At 33.4% G+C, this 20,602-nt stretch overlaps 1 protein-coding gene across 5 annotated transcripts in view; it reads right to left on the bottom strand.

Annotated features, from left to right (window-relative positions):
* LOC125825752 (elongation factor 1-gamma 2-like) overlaps nt 1–20,602 on the bottom strand; it is a 1,064,241-nt gene that overhangs the window by 348,840 nt on the left and 694,799 nt on the right. The window lies entirely within an intron of this gene.

The following is a 20,602-nucleotide window of genomic DNA, read 5'->3' as shown; positions in this document are numbered from 1 at the left end:
ACATTATTTAATTTAACTTATTTAAACAACTCAACAACTTTAAGTAGTTTAGTTTTGACTTAAATTCCAACAACTAAATCCATCAACAAAACCACATTTTTTAATCTAACTTGTTTAAATTTAAAGCTAAGTGTCAACACTAGATGGACACAAATCGATCTTGCAAGAAAATCAATTTTGTCATCAATAGGATCAACTAGTGTTGGTACTCATGCTTAACAAATATATTATTTCTAAATTTAAAGCGAAGTGTCAACACTAGATGAACACAAATCGATCTTGCAAGAAAATAAATTTTGTCGTCAATAGGATCAACTAGTGTTGGTACTCATGCTTAACAAATATATTATTTCTAAATTTAAAGCTAAGTGTCAACACTAGATGGACACAAATCGATCTTGCAAGAAAATCAATTTTGTCATCAATAGGATCAACTAGTGTTGGTACTCATGCTTAACAAATATATTATTTCTACATTTAAAGCTAAGTGTCAACACTAGATGGAAACAAATCGATATTGCAAGAAAATCAATTTTGTCATCAATAGGATCAACTAGTGTTGGTACTTATGCTTAACAAACAATCGATAGACACAAAAATATTATCATAAAATTAAAGCTAAATATCAATGCTAGATGGACACAAACACATTATTGAAAACAATTGTACTTGAACTTTAGAAATTTAGAAGCACCAACCTTATCTCCTACTTTGATGAAAGAAGCAATATAGTCTTGTATCAACTTTTTTAGATGTTGAGCTTCCTCAGTTGCATAGCACGAAAAGTTCTAAAATTAGTTAAATTTCAAGTTCAAGTTCTAATTTCAAGTTCAAGTTCTAATTCTAAGTTCAAGTTCTAAGTTCAAGTTCTAATTTCAAGTTCAAGTTCTAAGTTCAAGTTCAAGTTCAAGTTCAAGTTCTAAGTTCAAGTTCTAAATTCAAGTTCAAGTTCTAATTTTAAGTTCAAGTTCTAAGTTTAACTTCAAATTCTAAGTTCAAGTTCAAGTTCAAGTTCAAGTTCAAGTTCAAGTTCATGTTCAAATTCTAAGTTCAACTTCAATAATAATTCAAACTAGTCCTAAATTCAAAATTCAAACTAGTCTTAAAATCACAAATTCAAACTAGTCCTAAAATCCCAAAATCTAACTAGTGCTAAAATCCTAAATTCAAACAACTCCTTAAATACCCTAATTCAATCTAATCTTACAATTCCAAAATCAAACTAATTAACTCAAGAAATACTGAATTTCAAACAAATCTTAAGATACCCTAATTCAAACAAACTCCAACATTAAAATTTTCATTTCACAATCAACAAACACAAACTAACAATCAAATAATCCCTAATTCAAACTAACCATCAAAAACCCCTAAATCATTCACTTACTAACTAACAATCAATCAAACTAACAATCAATAAAAAAACTAATTCAATACACTAATTAACAAATTCAATACTCAAATTTCAAGTTCTAAGTTCAAGTTCAATTTCTAAGTTCAAGTTCAAGTTCTAATTCTAAGTTCAAGTTCAAGTTCTAATTTCAACATCAAGTTCTAAGTTTAACTTCAAATTCTAAGTTCAAGTTCAAGTTCAAGTTCAAGTTCAAGTTCAAGTTCGAATTTCAAGTTCAAGTTCTAAGTTCAAGTTCAAGTTCAAATTCTAAGTTCAAGTTCTAAGTTCAAGTTCAAATTCTAATTTCAAGTTCAAGTTCTAAGTTCAAGTTCTAATTTCAAGTTCTAAGTTCAAGTTCAATTTCTAATTTCAAGTTCAAGTTCTAATTCTAAGTTCAGGTTCTAATTTCAAGTTCTAAGTTCAAGTTCAATTTCTAATTTCAAGTTCAAGTTCTAATTCTAAGTTCAAGTTCAAGTTCAAGTTCTAAGTTCAAGTTCTAATTTCAAGTTCAAGTTCTAAGTTCAAGTTCAAGTTCAAGTTCAAGTTCTAAGTTCAAGTTCAAGTTCTAAATTCAAGTTCAAGTTCTAATTTCAAGTTCAAGTTCTAAATTTAATTTCAAATTCTAAGTTCAAGTTCAAGTTGATGTTCAAATTTTAAGTTCAACTTCAATAATAATTCAAACTAGTCCTAAATTCAAAATTCAAACTAGTCTTAAAATCACAAATTCAAACTAGTCCTAAAATCCCAAAATCTAACTAGTGCTAAAATCCTAAATTCAAACAACTCCTTAAATACCTTAATTCAATCTAATCTTACAATTCCAAAATCAAACTAATTAACTCAAGAAATACTGAATTTCAAACAAATCCTAAGATACCTTAATTCAAACAAACCCCAACATTAAAATTTTCATTTCGAAATCAACAAACACAAACTAACAATCAAATAATCCCTAATTCAAACTAACCATCAAAAACCCCTAAATCATTCACTTACTAACTAACAATCAATCAAACTAACAATCAATAAAAAAACTAATTCAATACACTAATTAACAAATTCAATACTCAAATTTCAAGTTCTAAGTTCAAGTTCAATTTCTAAGTTCAAGTTCAAGTTCTAATTCTAAGTTCAAGTTCAAGTTCTAATTTCAACATCAAGTTCTAAGTTTAACTTCAAATTCTAAGTTCAAGTTCAAGTTCAAGTTCAAGTTCAAGTTCTAAGTTCAAGTTCAAGTTCTAAGTTCAAGTTCAAATTCTAAGTTCAAGTTCTAAGTTCAAGTTCAAATTCTAATTTCAAGTTCAAGTTCTAAGTTCAAGTTCTAAGTTCAAGTTCTAATTTCAAGTTTTAAGTTCAAGTTCAATTTCTAATTTCAAGTTCAAGTTCTAATTCTAAGTTCAAGTTCGAATTTCAAGTTCTAAGTTCAAGTTCAATTTCTTATTCCAAGTTCAAGTTCTAATTCTAAGTTCAATTTCTAATTTCAAGTTCAAGTTCAAGTTCTAAGTTCAAGTTCAAGTTCTAATTTCAAGTTCAAGTTCTAGGTTTAAGTTCAAGTTCTAAGTTCAAGTTCTAGTTCAAGTTCAAGTTCTAATTTCAAGTTCAAATTCTAAGTTCAAGTTCAAGTTCTAAGTTCAAGTTCTAATTTCAAGTTCAAGTTCTAAGTTTAACTTCAAATTCTAAGTTCAAGTTCAAGTTCAAGTTCATGTTCAAATTCTAAGTTCAACTTCAATAATAATTCAAACTAGTCCTAAATTCAAAATTCAAACTAGTCTTGAAATCACAAATTCAAACTAGTCCTAAAATCCCAAAATCTAACTGGTGCTAAAATCCTAAATTCAAACAACTCCTTAAATACCCTATGACACACCCCAAAACCGGATGTGATGGCACGTGCCCAAACCCCACCGGACACGTCAGCCTAACACCCAAAAACCCGACGATACGGAATTAATAAAACAAGAATAAGATAGAAAGATAAGCGGAAGTCTTTAAATAAACTCAACATAACCCCAGAATTGGTTGTCACATGTACAAACCTCTAATACGGAATCTGAATAAAATATACAAGTCTCATAGTAAAGTTCTAGAATAGAACAAAACAGTAAATATAGATAACTTGAGGGCACGTCTGGAATGAACCGCTACCTCTCAAGTAAGTCTGGAAGCTCTAATCTGAAGATGAGTAATAAGCCGGATCTGATAGAGCTGTCAACCTACACAACTGTGTAGAAGCAAGGGTGAGTACCAAAAGCAACAGGTACTCGCAAGTAACACTAAACTAAGCTAAACTAGCAGCTACAAACAACTCCTTTCAATCCCAACCAAACCACCAAAACTTCATTCTAATAGCGAACCAACAACCTATACTACACAATTCATAATCAACAGATATATCCAACAGTGTCTCAACATCAACCTCATATCCTCATGTAAGAGCAAATAGATCATATATCACATGAAGAGGGGCAAATGGGTAAAATCCATACACCACAGACAAATATGAAGTCAAATGCGATGCAAATGCAATAATGATGTCATGTAGTCGTGATGCATGTTTGTCCTAAGATACATATCTGTTGACGTAATCAGACCGCGCTGAATACTCAAATCAGAACCCATGGGGGCCACACATGGACCATGTATCACCACCGGAATTAGATCCCATCGGCATCCAAATCGCTAGCCGGAGCTAGTCTATCTCATATATCTCTAGCCGGAGCTAGTCTCAACTGTGTCTCATATCCATCCATTCTCATATCAGTGTCTCAGAACTCATGCAACAGATAGTTCACACATGGGATGAATAATGAATATGCACATGTCATCAATCACAATCATATCACGATCACATCATAGTATTACACATCATTTGTCTCAATCACAACCATATCACGATCACATCATAGTATTACACATCATCTGTCTCAATCACAACCATATCACGACCACATCATAGTATTACACATCATCTGTCTCAATCACAACCATATCACGACCACATTATAGTATTACACATCATCTGTCTCAACATCAATGTCTGTATCAATCATAGCCTACTCATGCTCTTCTATCCCCTCAATATCAGTTATCACATGACTTATTCAACAAATTCAAGTCACATATAACACATTTAGCTCGTTTTATTCCCCATCTTTCAATTACAACAATTTCAATCAACAAATAAAACCCATCCTCAATTCCCATTACTCCCCAGCACAATTAGGAAAGTAGTCATGTGTAGTCTAAGAGTTTAACAAAGTTTAGAAGTCACTTGCCTCAAAACACTTCAACTAGTAACTCAAATTTGAGTTTTACCCTTCCGAGCACGCTCCAAATCACCACAATCTATTCATAAATGGAATCCCACAATCAATACGAATCTAACAACACCAATATCGTGAAATTTTGAGAAAAAGGGTAAAATGGTCAAAAAATCTTGTTCCGGAAAATATTCTCGAAATTTGGAAATTTTTAGTGAAAAATGTTCCCCAAGAAATTTAGAATTCAATAGTGAAAACCGTTTCGAAAAAGGAGTTGAAATGAGTTCACAAACTCAAATTTTCTATTAAATTCGGATTAGGCAAAACCCCCCAAATTTTACAGTTGAGATCTCAAATTTTGATGTTAAAATCCATAAATAATCGATGGAAATCAAAGATATAAGTTGGAAATAACTTACCCAATGAATTCCTTGCGAAAAAACCACTTGAAATCGCCTATTTTCGAGCTCTCAAAGTCTAAAAATGGAGAAATGGGTATTTTCAACTTGTGGAAAAATAACTACTGATTTTTTACTTAAAAAAGGGCTGTTGTTGCAGCTGAAACACAGCAATAACCCCAAAGTTTAAGTCCCCGTTGGACCCTCGGGATTCGTTCGGAATCTCGTGCACACAAACTAAATATGTACCCCCACTAAATTTGACGTTCCAGACTCAATGGAACCGTCGGAATTTGAATTCGAGGACTCCTTGACCCGAAATTCAGTAAGATGCCAAGAAAGTAGTTTAACGCCAAAAAAAATTCGAAACTCAAACGGAGAGTCTAAAAATTCAACCAAGACTCATTCTAGACTTAGAATCGCCTCCCGAAACCAACAGTACTCTCGGAATTTCAATCTGAGCCTCGGAACCTCATATGTTGACCAAAGTCAACTCTTTATCAAAATTTCACAACTTTAGCAACTTAGGACCTCAATTCTTCGTTTCAACCCCAAATTCAACTCCGTAACTTCACACAGACCCGTTTCGACATTCTAAAACTGCCGGAATCGACGGAAATCTGATCCGAGTCCCGAAACTCCAAATGACTCGAAAAAGCACTTTTTAACCAATTTTAACTCATAAAAAAACTCAACTTCTCAAAAACTCAACTTTTTACCAACTTTTCCTCAAACCAACTTTACAACCACAAAACATGGGACTTGGGGCAACTACCAAAAGGGCAAAATAGTCATTTCCACGAAAAATCACCAAAATGACCTTTCGGGTCATTACATCCTAATTCAATCTAATCTTACAATTCCAAAATTGAACTAATTAACTCAAGAAGTACCGAATTTCAAACAAATCCTAAGATACCCTAATTCAAACAAACCCCAACATTAAAATTTTCATTTCGAAATCAACAAACACAAACTAACAATAAAATAATCCCTAATTCAAACTAACCATCAAAAACCCCTAAATCATTCACTTACTAACTAACAATCAATCAAACTAACAATCAATAAAAAAACTAATTCAATACACTAATTAACAAATTCAATACTCAAATTGAAAGAAATTAAAAATAGTATTATGAAACCCTAACCTTCAATTAAAGGAGAAGGGCAGTGGATCGAGGTCGGGGTCAGTTGGCCGGAGATGTTGTTGCTCTCCTCGCCGGCTGCTGATGTTGATTGCTTGGAGCTCGTTGGCAGGAGCAGTTGAGGGAGAGGCAAAGCAGCGAACTTTCATTGATTGGAGAGACGAGAGAGAGGCGGCGATTTGTCTTGCCGTTCTCGCCGGTGAGAAGAGATGAGAAGAGGATGGCGGCGGGAGGAGGGCAACGGGAGGAGGCTGGGCTGCTTGAGAGAGAAGAAAAGAATGAGTTTTCAAAATTAGAGGGTTTGGTCTTTTTTTAGGTAAAAAATAGGAAAGTTAGGTAGATTTAATTTGAGCCATTGGATTAGTTAAGATGAGCGACTAGGATTTGATCTAGGATTCACTTAAAGGATGGACGGTTAAGATTTAAACTAATGTTTCAAGATTTGGACAAAAAGGGTTATAATTGCAATGAATGAATGGCTAAAATTGCAACTAAAATTGATATAAGAGGCTATAATTGAAAAACGAAATTGGATTGAGGTGGCTAGAATTGCAATGAATTGAATAAGGAACAAGCTAAAATTGAAAGGAATTAGATTAGAATGGGCTAAAAATTAAATGATTTCGAGAAAAATTAAAGAAATGCTATCCAATTAAAATACTACAAATATTATAACATTTTATATAATAAAAATCACTGAAATTTTAAAACATTTGAATAAAATAATTATTCTGAGTTTTACTTATAATTTTAAAAATATTTAAGATAATTTTATAAAGCATGCAAACTAAAATATATAATTTTTAGACAAAATCGATTAATAATTTAAACTCGGAATATTTTTAAAAAAACACGTATTTAACCAAATAGCACTTCCGAAGGGTTATAGATCCGTCAAAATTGGGTGTCAACATACCGACATCGTGAAGTCGATATTATCTAAATAAAATAATTATTTAAATATACCGACCTCTTTAGGTCGGTATTTATTAATTTATTTTAATATAAACTCACTTTTTGAGGTTGATTTTATTAATTAAAATTACATATACATACATACATACATATATATATATATATATATATATAGGCCAAACACATATACAGCCCCTCAAACTTGCCCTCATTTTTCATTTTGGCACTCCAACTTAGCCTTGTTCCATTTTAACCCTTAAACTCAATTTTTTCTGTACCATTTAAACACTTATACTAATTTTTATGATTTGTTTTTATTTATGTTCTTCAATTGCAATTTCTTATTTTAAAAAAAATAGACGTGTGCCTTTTAATTAAAAAAATTAAACATTCGCGAACAAACATAAAAATTTTCAGACAATAATATTATTTTTTGATATTTCTCTGTATTTTTGCATGAAAATAAATTGACGAAAGTTCTTTGATTTTCTTTCTTAAACATTCAATCAAATTAAATAACACTACTTATTTATTTTTTCTTATCATCTGGGCTATCTAAATTTAACGCAAATACTCACTTTTAATTTTTAATATAAATCAATACGATTAAAAAAACCCATATTCAAAAAGACTCGACTGACTTAGTTAATAACACTACTAAAAAAAGACTCTTGTTCATTGCTAATAACACTACTAAACAATGTTAAAACTCGACTGACTTTGTTAGGTTGTCAGTGATTTTAAAGAAAGAAAACCAACACAATTTCGTCGGTTATTTTTCACACAAAAATACATAACACTCTTAAAAAGAAATTATTATTTTTTAAAAAGAATTATTTTTTGTTAATTTTTAATTTTTTAACTAAAATTAAATGACACATGTCGATTTAAAATAAGAAGTTGCAATTGAAGAATATATATAAAAATAAATAAATCATAAAAATAGTATTTCGTGTTAAAATGGAACATAAAAAATGGAGTTCAAGGGTTAAAATGGAACAAGGCTAAGATAAAGTGCCAAAATAAAAAATGTGGACAAGTTAGAGGGGTTGTATATGTGTTTGGCCATATATATATATATAAAATTTAACTACACATCAACAAAAGTTTAATTTAATAAATTTAATTTATCGATTAATTTTATAAATTTAAATTATATACCTTCTAATTATATAAATTTAATTTTATTGATCAACAAAAGTTTATCAATATCAAATTTAATATATAAATCTCCTTGAATTGATCATCGGTATTTCTTTAATTGATAATGTATTTCATATCTTAACCACTAGTATATAAGACTTGATTTGTTAAACTACTCGAGGAATATATATATAATTAATCAACGTATTTCATACTCCGATGAAGTATCCTTTACATGTCATCATAATTAGGAGGTGATCACTACACTTGACATCCATTCAAGATCGAACGTATATAATAATACTATCTCGCATTTCATACTGGAATGGATTATATGTTAGCTCTTCACCTCTACTACATCATGACATGAGATATTAAGTTTATGATTAGACGACGGACTGATAGGATTTGTACATTACTCTATAAATATAAGTATAATTATCTCCTAATTCATATCAACGTAGTTTCATACTCTAAATATGGATTATAGATATATTTTTTTTTTATTTCACGAATTCGAACATTTTATTTGTAAAAGTATACAAAATTGTTACACTTCTTGAACAATTAATCGTAGGTGTAAAATGAAATTTTAATATTATGCACAATAGCAAAATTATGATTAATAGGAATATTTTAAACATACCGACCTCCGGATATCGCTTTTATTAAAAGTAATTAGATATAATAAAAAATATCGACCTCATGAGGTCGGTATCACATTAAATTTTAAGATAAATAAAAAGTAATCATGTTAATTGAATAATATTGACATCGGGAGGTCGGTATTTTATATTAAATTATTTTTTAACTTATATAAAACCGTCATTCGGAGGACGATTTATTTAAAGTTAATTGAAAATATTAATTTATTACATACTATTTAATTTTATCGACATCTGGAAGTCGGTATTATAATTTTTTTTGTTTTTTATTTTACACAAAACCATTATCCGGAAGACGATTTAAATAAAATTAAATCAAAATATTTCTCAATTTTGTTTTTTATATGGAGAAATGGGGAAATCGCGTCTGCTAGTGCAGATATTTTTAAAAAAGCGACGGACAACGTCTCTATGTCCGTCGCTTTTTAAAAAAAATGTTTGACCAACATTTTGACCAAAAAGCGACAGACTAAGAGACATTGTCCGTCACTAATTTAAAAAATAATTAAATAATTAAATTAATAAAAAGCGACGGACGGCGTGACTTTTTTTAAATTAATAAATAATTATTTTTAATAAAAAGCGACGGACTGTGTCACTATCTATATAAAATAATTAATTAGCAAAAATACGCGAAAAAAAGCGACGGACTAAGCGATGCCGTCCGTCGCTTTTTAAAAAAATAATAAAAAATATATATTTTAATTAAAGAGCGACGGACTAAGAGACGCTGTCCGCCGCTTTTTAAAAATGTTTGACTAGATATTTTGACCAAAAAGCGACGGACTAAGAGATGCCGTCCGTCGCTTTTTTTAAAAACTAATTAATAAAATAAAATAAATTAAAACGACGGACAACGTGGTAGCGACGGACGACGTCTCTATATATATTAAATAAATTATTATTAATTATATATATATTTAGCGCAAAAATCCGTAAAAAAAGCGAAGGACTAAGAGATGCAGTCCGTCGCTTTTTGTAAAATAATTTTAAAAATAATTATTTTAATAAAAAGCGACGGACGGCATCTCTTAGTCCGTCGCTTTTTCTTCTGTCGTTTTTTAGCAGTTTTTTAGTATTGTGTTAGATAAGTGGCACACAATAACATGTGTCTATAGTTTAAGCAATATGCACAATGTCAGTGCATATAACGTTGACCATGTATTTGATACGAGTTCTCCCTACTTTTATCTTATTTTGATAACTTCCCATAAATATAGATTGCCTACAGACAAATCTTGTCAGCCCAAATAATTTATCTACCAAACATCCCACAATGGAGAAAAAGAATAAGAGTTTAAGGAAACTAACTAAGAACTATAAATGCATATGAAAAAATTCAAGTGCTACATGTTGAGCTGATTTGGTAATCAAACTTAAAAGTCAGTGGGTTGGAACTTTCATAGTTTTGACTATACTTTATAAAGTTTCTTATCGACCAACTTGATTGCTATCCTATAATTTTTGTTTCAACTGCGAGATATTGCATAAAAGTGAGTTTACCTAATGCACATTTGAAGAGTAACAATTATGAGTTTGACTGAAAATTGTAAAAAATGACACTTCTTCCGTCTCAATTTATATAAGTAGTTTGACGTGACATGTAATTTAAAAAAGACTTTTCAAAACCGTGGACGAAACTAATTATATATATATTTGTATGACTATATTGTTGGGATATATACTATTAACCACGTGTTTAGTTGTAGTATTTATTATAAATTAATTAATTATTTATTTTAATAGATCATATATTCATTTATGGTGCTTGTTTACTTATATAGTAGATGATTTAGTGTATAGAGTTTAAGCTTATACACAGAGGATTAAATCATCGATTCTTATAAGTATACATTTTTTTTGTTCACAATCTAAGATGGAAATTGGACATGCCATCGGTACGATTGTAGCACAATATTATATGTAGTTTATCTTGATTATGGGAATGGTATAGTTCCAACTTCTTGTGCTAGTGCATTTTGTATGTATTGAACGGGACCGAGTAGAGATAGTTGCTTTAAGCTGACTGACAAAAGCAATTCTCTAAACTACTAAATGTACTTATAATCTTAATCCTGATATAACTATTATGATCTGTATATGTTAATCATCGTTTTGATTTATTAAAATGTGAGATTCTAAGATGGGTCAATATTCTTTGTAGATTGGATGATGATAATATATATTGGTGAAATAATAAGTTAGTTGATGGAATCCATGTCTCGATATAGAGATTGATGATATGCCTTTTTGACAAGCTTAAAAGTTTTCATCGTGTCAAACCTTGCAAGTGGATTTAAGAATCCGACACATGAAATAAGTTAAGCAATGCTCTAAAGGAAATTGATCATTGAATTAAGTTCGTCAGTAATTTAATTTATTGATTAGTATCTGTAATCTTAACATGGGGAATTACATATGTGTCTAATGGGGAATTTTGAAATATAAATAGAGGAGTGCAATTACGAATTTCTAGTGGAATGATTTGTAATTTATTATGGTAAGAATAATTCAAATTAATTATTTGGAATTTTTTTCATAATAGGAAGCCTCGGTAATTAATTCTGTGGTCCCTACCGTGCCCATATTTATCTAGAACTCAGAATTTATTGTAAAGGGAAAAAGGAGAAGTATGTGTCTTTCTCTATTATAAGGAGAGGGAGAAGTATGTATCTTTCTATGTTCTAAGGCAAGGGTGAAGTATATCACTTTTTCTATTCTAAGGAAAGGAAGAAGGACATGACTTTTTCTTTTCTAAGGAAAGGGAGATGTACATGTCTTTCTATTCTAAGGAAAAACATGGTATTCCTTTTCCTTGGACTAAGAAGAAATCTCTATAAATAGGGATTCTTCTAACCATTGAAAACGAATTTTTTCCATAAAATATTTGTCCACCCAAGTATTGAGAGGGTTCGGAAATGAACTTGGGATCACTGTAGAAGACCGTATAACTGTGGTCTAGTTTGTGGATTGGCTTATTAATTTGCTTGAAGTTTCTAGCTTGTCGACTACCTTGTGGATTAACTTGAAGGTATCGGTTCACGCTTCAAGAGGTAATTCTGAAATTAAATTCAGAAAGTTTATATGACCTAACATGATTGTACTTGTTCTAGTATAAACAATGTGTTGTCTATTATTCATGTAAGTTGTATGATTTTGGTATGCTTCCGCTGTGCATATAGTTTTCCAACATATATATCATTTCATTAAAGGATAAAATAAAGTTAAATTGTTAATTTACATGTTAAAAATAAGGCACGGGAACTCATGATTTTTTCTTAAAACCAAGTGTTTTATGTATGTTTTTTTTCTCTAAAAATATTGGTATAACATTATCTGTTGACACCTATCCTATAACAAGTCTAAATGATGGGCTTAATTGGATGCTTAGTTATTTCCTTAGACAAGTAGGGATCAATTACAACCGCATGTCATTTGAGAAAACGATAGAATCTAAATTTGAATAATTCTAAATTTGGTATAAACAATATGGTTATATCTCTTGTATAACTGTCGGCAAAGGGCCCCTAATTCCAAGCAATTATGAACTATACACTATTGAATAAACCCTGTTGTCTAAGTTTCCACATTTATCAACTAAAGAAAATTGATTTTATGATTAGACCTCAAATTAGAACACACATCTTTATGATTGTTTGGTATATGGTAGTAAAGTACATATATAAAAGAACAAACATGCAATAAGGTGAACCTTTTCAAATATAATATTAACCAACCGTCCATATATAGAATATAGCTTGTAGGACAGCCTCACTTGGAAGTACAAAATATATAACCAATTCTCCTCCAAAATATTGTCGTACACACACACACTAATCATGCCGTCCATTTTTGGGCTGCATTAATAGGGTTGGCAATATGAGTAGAATATATATATACTTATATTTTTAAATTCCATACTATTAATTGGCTAGGTCTTTTAAATTTTTCGTTGGATGGTGTTTTTTATTTGTTTAACAATTAGGTATTCAAAATTTTAACTACAAGTATTATTCTCAAGAGTCGAACTTTTATATATATATATATATATATATATATATATATATATATATATATATATATATATATAATTAAAAGTTGAGGATCTTGTCCACCTCACCACATTCTTTCATGTCTCATTAGTCCCATTTAAGGTTACTACTAGAAATATTTCTCAAGAGTATTTTGAATTTGAGATATGCAATTATGAATGAAAGAACCAAATTATCCACACTACAACAAAAATAACTTTTTCAGCAAAAATATGCATATTAATGAAGATTGCTCAATTCTTTACTGATATTAATTAATTGTCATTGAATTCAATGTCACTACAGGCTTTAACAACATTTACAAAGAGTTCTAAAATGTAATTGTCATTAGCAATTGCCTCGAAAATACATATCTATTGGTAATCAAGTTATTGTCAATTAATTAATTACCGCTAATAAATCAATGCCCTGTAGACATCAAATTTATGGTATTCTACAAGATGTGTCCAATTTCATTTGTGATTCTACAGGATATGTTTAATTTCAGTTAAGATTCTTGGAGGCTACTCAACCCTAAACCCTAGTTCATGGCTATATAAATGGTATTATATTCCCTTGAAAAGTCATCTCAAAATTTCCCATAAACTCTTAGGTATTAATTATAAATATTAAAATCTCGAATATCCCATACATTTATATTCATAAAGAGATCAAGATATGTCAAAGTCTTCTTGATAGTCAAATAATTCAAAAAGATCCACAATCCTTTCATGGAGATAAAGTTCAAATCATCCTAATTCAATAAATATGCCACTAACTACCCTCAAATTATGGAGACCAAGTTCAAATCATCCCAATTTTGAGAAATACGCCACTAAAGATCCTCGAATCACAAAGAAAGCTTAAGGGAGAAGAATAAAGGGAATAAACAAAATTGTACCTATATTGTTTTTATCAATAATATTCTTGTTTCTTCAGATTTTGTTTATGATTAATTTATTTTCCAAAATATTTAAAATTTATTCCAACCAAATTGGCACGCATAGTGAAACTAAAATCTACCCTTCATCTCTTCTCTAACAAATAAAATATGCAAATCTGAAGCCACAAAATCGCAAAGGTGGAAGCTTCATTTTTATGATTACTTTATGCATCATCTTAGAGTTTCATCAAGTCTACACTCTAACAAACCATTAAGTAGGAGGCATTTATAGACATCAAAATTTTATGGGACTCTACAAGATGTGTTCAATTTCAGTTGGAATACTACAAGATATGTTCAATTCTAGTTAGGATTCTTAGAGACTACTTAACTCTAAACCCTAGTTCATGCCAATATAAAGGGTATTATATTCCCTTGAAAAGTCATCTCGAGATATCTCATAAACTCTTGTGTATTTATATAGATCAAGATCTCGAATATCCCATAAATTGATATTCATAAAGAGATCAAAATTTACCAAAGTCTTCTTGATAATCAAATACATCAAGAAGATCAACAATATTTTCATAGAGATAATCTAAATCATCCTAATTCGATAAATGCGCCACTAACAACCCTGAAACTATGGAGATCAAGTCTTTTTTGATGAAATCACCACTTCCATCACACTGGAATATCTTAATCTCTTTAGAAAACTATTTTTCCACAGTATTCTGAAATTTTACTAATACTTCAAAAAAAATTCAGACTTCTTTTTTAGTGGATAAAGTCAAGTATACCTTGTGTGATCATCTACAATTACTATATAATATCTTATATGTTGAGAGGATTCAACCGGAGAGGGACCCACAATTCACAATTTATTTTCAACAAAGGTTCCTTCTCATGTTGTTATCTTGACTATAGTGACTATCATTGTCACTGATACGCTCAAATTACACCTCCCGAAAGAAGTATAACCGATCGCTATCAAGTAAAGAACCTAACTTTGAAGGTTAGGGTCGATCCCACGAGGAATATGGTTTAGACTTAAGCTAAGTCACAATTATATTCGTTTAGTCAAACTATTTCCGAGAAAAGTAACAAAAAGAGGGATTTTACAAATACATAAAAGAACGTTGATTGTATCAGTAACAAGTAACCAGGTTTGCAGTTTTGAGATATCAATAGGAGATGAAAATTAGGGTGTATGTATTCCCCACGAGCTCTTAACACAGTATTCCTAATAATAGTAATTTTATCCTAGTGTTTGACATGCAAGACCGATAAGTTATGTATTCCTAAGTGATTGGTAATCTAAGTAGAAACTTTCACTTGCGACTTCGTAAATCTACGAATGTGTGCTTTACTAACGCTTACCTTTACCCCGGATTAGCCATCGTGTCAATTAACTTAGGGTATTCACCCTTTCCTCAATTGATTAAAGTCAGGCTATTTAATAGAAGCAAACCCTTAACTAAATCTCTGTTGTTTAATTTTTTTCTCATTCGTTAACCCCTTGGTAAGACTAGTAGGAACAAGGCGAGTTCTAACGTTGCACACCGCTAGAAAGACTTTTAAATGAAAGAATTAACAATACACGCATAAACACTATTCAAGAATTACTTATTTGTTAGTCATACGTTGTTAATTGCTCATGGTTCCCACAACCCTAGTTGTGGATTTAGCTACTCATGCTTGAGAGTTCACAATTCATGTTAAGGGTAAAAGAAATCATGAACTTACAACTAGAATAGATGAAAAGCCAAAATCTTGAATTGAAATTCAAAGTGAAAATTGCATAAAACCAACTTTCGAAATTAAATTGCTAAGAGTTTCCAAAATAATCCTAAAAGACAAAAATAAAAGTCTCCAATACTGTTTAACCCCCAAAAATAGAAAAAAAACAACTAATATTTATAGTAAGAAAATCCTAAACCAACTAGGAAAGGAAAATAAGGAAAATTTGTTCAGGACGCGGTTTCGATTGACGATAGGACCTATGGACCGTGGATCGACCTACGGTTCGTGGTCTACCTCCGTGGATCAACACTTAGAAAATAATTTAGGGCCTTCAAACGAAGGTTGGACCTACGGTCCGTCAGTTGGACTACGGTCCATCACTTGCCTCTGTGGTTCAAGTACTAGAACTTTAACTTTCTGATCACAAATGACGGACGTGCAGGACAGTCCGTCCTTCAATCTACGGGGCATGAATTGCCTCCTTGGTTCCACACTTGGTCAGAGATCCTTGAGCTTCACCTACGTTGCATCACCTACGGGCTGTCACTGGACCTACAGTCCGTGGTTGGCTTTGTTGGTTGTTGCTGCTGCCAATTAAATCCCTTTTTCTCTCAACCACTTCCGAACCAATTTCCTGCAAAAGATTACTAAAAACATTATATCTACTAATAAAACAGCCCAAGACACATACAAACTCTAAGTGAAATGCATAAAAAATATCGTAAACTCACGGTATATCAACACCCTCAACTTAAACTTATTGGCTGTCCTCAAGCGACATACTAAAACTCTAAACGACACTTGTGTAGAAACAGACATACAAACTCAAGCAATCACACGACTTTCTCAATCAAGTCCTTCACTCAGTGCAAATCTGTCAATGTAGACTCAATAAGCTAACTCATGCAGATCAAAACATGACATAGACAGACCAACAGATATCATCACATACACTTTCAACAATCACCAAGGTACCAAAACTCCAACAATGTAACTAGTGCCCTCAATTCAAAGAAATCCTTATTCACACAACAAATTTGATTTTTAAATTCAAGGATTCAGTCAACACTCACGCTCAGAAGTGAACTCAATACAGTTAGTGCTCAATACCATAGGCTTGCCCTTATTTTCACTGCATATACTCTCCGAACTAATCACTAGGATCACTGTAGGACTTTCTTAGCTTGTTACGTAGGCTAAGGGTCAGGTATGATACATTTGGGTATTTTTAGTTATTTTTATGCCCTCCTTGACATTACATTGACTATTTACCTCTTTTCTCAACCAATTTTGACATATTTCATTTTCTGCTCTTTTTCTTGACTTTCTTTAGCACATATGTGGCTTGCCTTTTTTCATTCTTCTTTTTCACTTTTATTTTTCACTTTTCTTTTTCGGTTATTCAACCTTATTATCACTCTTTCTTTTTTTCTTTTGAATTCAGTTACATCTTTTTCTTTCCTTTTTCTTCTTCTACAGACAACTCTTTTCATATCCTTTTCTTTTAGTTTTCATTTTCATAGCCACTCTCAACTTTATGTGTGTTGCATGAGTTAAGGTGCACAATGTCACGGTCGGACAAGGGCCTATGATCAATTCCCATTTCCTCGCCTAGATTGTATTAACAGGACCAATGGGGCAAGTTCTAGATTAGCACACATTGCATGAACATACAAAATTATCTTCACTCACTCTTGGCACATTGTTTCATTATTGAATTATTGAAGCAGCTAGTTCAATTTTTAGCTTAAGCATGCTATCCTACCGATTCCTATCATGTCATATGAAGATCCAACACATTCAACTCATTCAAACTATAGATCTAGCACATTTTCATATTTTTGGATAGGTATCAATTTCATGCTTCTTATGTCATCATGCTTTGATTTTTTTCTATCTACTTCTACGCATACAATCTTACACATGCCGTTCAATAGAAAAGTAAAATAGTCCCTTGGGGAAAAAGAACACATGCAAGAAAACCCCAAGGGAGGGTTATGAGTTAGGTTACTCAGACATCACCATATCACTCACAACCCATTAACCCCACCCCCACGAAAAATTGGTGCAATTGCCCTCAATGCACAAGAAAAATAAAAATAAAACATAGGGCGAAGAAAACTTGTGGTGCATAACCACCGATGACCCATCAAGAAACGGGTGGGTCTGGTTTCCCGGAACCCGCTGGATCAGCAATAGGAACGCCATCAGTAGTGCCCTCATCAACAGTGCGAATACCCTCAATAGTGCTCTTCGAGCCTGATGGACCAACACCTATCTCACGGGCCCTTTGCTTCCGCATCTCCTCATCAAAAACGGATTGCCTCTGGTCTGCTGCCAACTTCTCCCACTCTCTCTTTCTCACCCATTGGGCCTCATCAGTATCAGAAGTGTGCCCAAAAGAGTGGTGGCGCTTCCCAGTAGTACATGAAGGGTTGGGGGGTGGCATAGAATCACCGAAGAGTGCAGACATCACCACCTCATCCTCCTCAACCTTAGGTGCAGTATCTAGTACAGGCACAACAAGGGTTAGAAGTGCATAAACTTCAACACGGAGCCTAGCCAACTCTGTCTGGAAAGTGGTCACATCTATGGTGGGTGCAGGCCTCTCCAAGACTCTCAACTCAAATGCATCTTGGCACTTGTCCGCCTGAATCTTGGCATCCATCATCTTCTCCATACGAGCCTCAAACTCCTCAACAAATCGCTATATCTAGGGCCTCATGTGCTGCAACAAGGTAGCCATTTGGGCCTCTAACCTCTAAACTCGGGCCAAAGGAACTAAAGTAGACCCTGAAGGGGGAGTGACTGGGGAAGTGCTCGCGGCCTGACTGGTGGTGGAGAAGGGGAAGCCTGTGCATCCGCAGAAGTGGGAGGTATTGTAGTGTCATCAACCTAAATGTGCTCCATATCAGCAGCAAGATAGACACCCAAGGGAGGTAGGTCCACCTGTGGTTCCCTCTGTGGTGAAACAAGATTGACATCATCTTGAATAAGACTGATGTCCATAGTCTTGGTCACCTCGAGAAACCTGTCACAATGCCAAATAGACACTGAAGCCTCCATGCAGAGATGGAATATAAGACACGGAAAGGGCAGAGTAGTAGTCCTGAGTGCCCTCTCATGGATCTCGACAATCAAGATGCGGGAGATATCAAGCTCCAGCCCCGCCATAATTGTTACTAACATCACAACCCGGTCCCAAGTAACAACGTTGTCCGCCTCTTTAAGGGACAGTCTAGTATGAACCACTGACCAAAAAAACTTCGCAGTGAAGCTCAGAGTTGCCTTTCAGATAGGCAAAGTAGTGTTGAGAACCCACTCGGTACTCTCCCCATCCTCAGCAATATGATGGGCCATCGACCATAGTAAAGTATCTCTCTACTCGACATCCTTATGAAATTCCCCACTCTGAACCACTCCCATCATGTAGTCATATTCCGTTGTATTAAATGGTAGAGTATGGTTTGGGACATAAATGAACCAACGGGTAGTGGGGTCTGAGCTAATGGCTTATCTAATGGCTTAGCCCATTTAGAAATAACATTACGGACAGTGGTGACGTAGGAGGCATAGAACTCTCGGGTCATCTCCTCACTGAATTTTCCCGGACTCTATGCCATCCAATCGCGTTTGTGCCTCATGAAAAGCTCCTCAATAGTGGGTACAGTATGAAGGTTCCCTGTCAATACCCGACACTCTTCAGTAATGGTTCTTGCCATCTTCCTATGGTAATTGAGTACCTTTCCATCATTATATATATGGTACTGACTCGCAACGCACCATCTGTTTGGCTCTGTGGTGCTGTGAACCAGCTCAACTCTTGGGGTCCTAGGCATTCCCGTGCTATCGGCATCAAATGAGAAAGTAGAGATACCGCTGGCACTAGAGTCGGAATGCAACTCGGAGCCAGACTGCGACTCTGCTGCTGGTGTGGCCCCCTCCTTAGACTGAGGGGTAGTGACCTCGACCTCTTCACTAGAATTTAGTATCTACCAGACTCTATTTCTTGTAGTCTGGGGGACAGTGGGGGAGCCTCTGGTGGTCTAAGGAACGTACTCGTCCTCATTGGAGTTCACGATCATGCGATGGGACGGGGCCATAGATGTAGACTTTCCCCCCGTGTACACTTGAGCTTGTTTCGGTGCCATGGTACCTGTGGAAGACTAGTTAGTACCTAAACAACACAAGAATGCCCAAGATTTTTCTTTAGAATAAGAGTAGGACTTAGCTGAAAATAAAAACTTTTCCAGGCAGTAGCTTGTTTGGTGACCCATGGTGGGTACCTACGGTCCGTCGATAGAGTGATGGGCCGTAGGTCCCCTTCGTAGGTCAGAGGTCCCTATTTAGGTCTCTGAAGTTGGAACCACGGATGTGCAGAATTGTCCATCGATGGAGCGACGGACCGTAGTCCACACCGTGGTTCACTACTTAAGAAAATATTTGTGTGCATGCAGTTGATGGACCTCGACTTACGGTCCGCAGGTGGACCTACAATCCGTTGGTTGAGGTCGTGTACCAGAACTGTGCCAAACATGAATTGCCACTTTCATTCAACACATTAGTTTCAACAATCAATCAATCAATCAATCAATCTAAGTCTAAACATGCATTTCGACATATTATTCATCATATCATCATCTGTAGGGTTTAGATTATGCACAATTCAACTTTCAACACAGCGAAACAACAAAACCCTAAGTCAAAACTCCTAATTAAACCTATCAAACCCATTTATTCTACTTAAATCGACAACACACTCACAAACCATCGTTTCAAAGGTAGTATCTAAACTATATTTCAACAATTTAACAAGTAATTAACTACTCAAGGTCAAGTTTGACTTAGTGACTTCACAATTTACACAATGAAGAATCCAAAGTTTCGGTGAAGTCGATTACCTTACAAGTAAACCAAGTCGGTGAGTGCGTTTGTTTCAACTTCTTACGACCCAAGCAAAAGTGACACCGAACCCAGAATTGAATGGGTGTTTGTGGAGGACAGACGATTTGATCAATAATGG

Source organism: Solanum verrucosum, unplaced genomic scaffold (assembly GCF_900185275.1).
Source record: "Solanum verrucosum unplaced genomic scaffold, falcon-dt-bn FXZP01000003.1, whole genome shotgun sequence".
NCBI lineage: Eukaryota > Viridiplantae > Streptophyta > Magnoliopsida > Solanales > Solanaceae > Solanum > Solanum verrucosum.
This window is presented reverse-complemented; position numbering and strand designations above follow the sequence as displayed.